Source organism: Trachymyrmex septentrionalis, unplaced genomic scaffold (assembly GCF_001594115.1).
Source record: "Trachymyrmex septentrionalis isolate Tsep2-gDNA-1 unplaced genomic scaffold, Tsep1.0 scaffold537, whole genome shotgun sequence".
Classification (NCBI taxonomy): domain Eukaryota; kingdom Metazoa; phylum Arthropoda; class Insecta; order Hymenoptera; family Formicidae; genus Trachymyrmex; species Trachymyrmex septentrionalis.
Window position 1 is genome coordinate 25,179 of NW_017305712.1, and position 419 is coordinate 25,597.

A 419-nucleotide genomic window follows, 5' to 3' on the forward strand; every position below is an offset into this window, starting at 1 on the left:
CCCGCGCATTTTTAATATAACTACTTTATAAATTTTATATAACTCTATAACTACTTTTATGATTATTTTATTATTGCTATTTTATCATTATTGTATTATTTTAATATAAGTATATAATTGCAAATAACACCGACATGCCCAACAACATGCAAATATTTTGTTAGTTTTAACTAGAGACTTAGTAATTTGTCTCTATCATTATATTTTAATTCTGTTAACTATCTTTTATTATTATTCCATTATTCCCCTTTTTATATTGTTAAATATAAAACATAATTAATATTAAGAAAATTCATGTATCACACTGCGTGAACATCAAGTACCATGACGCCTCAAGAGGAGCTATCGATCGATGCTGGAAGTAACCAGAGCCGCATACCATGATTATCTATCTAAAATATTGAGTCTAACAAAAGGAC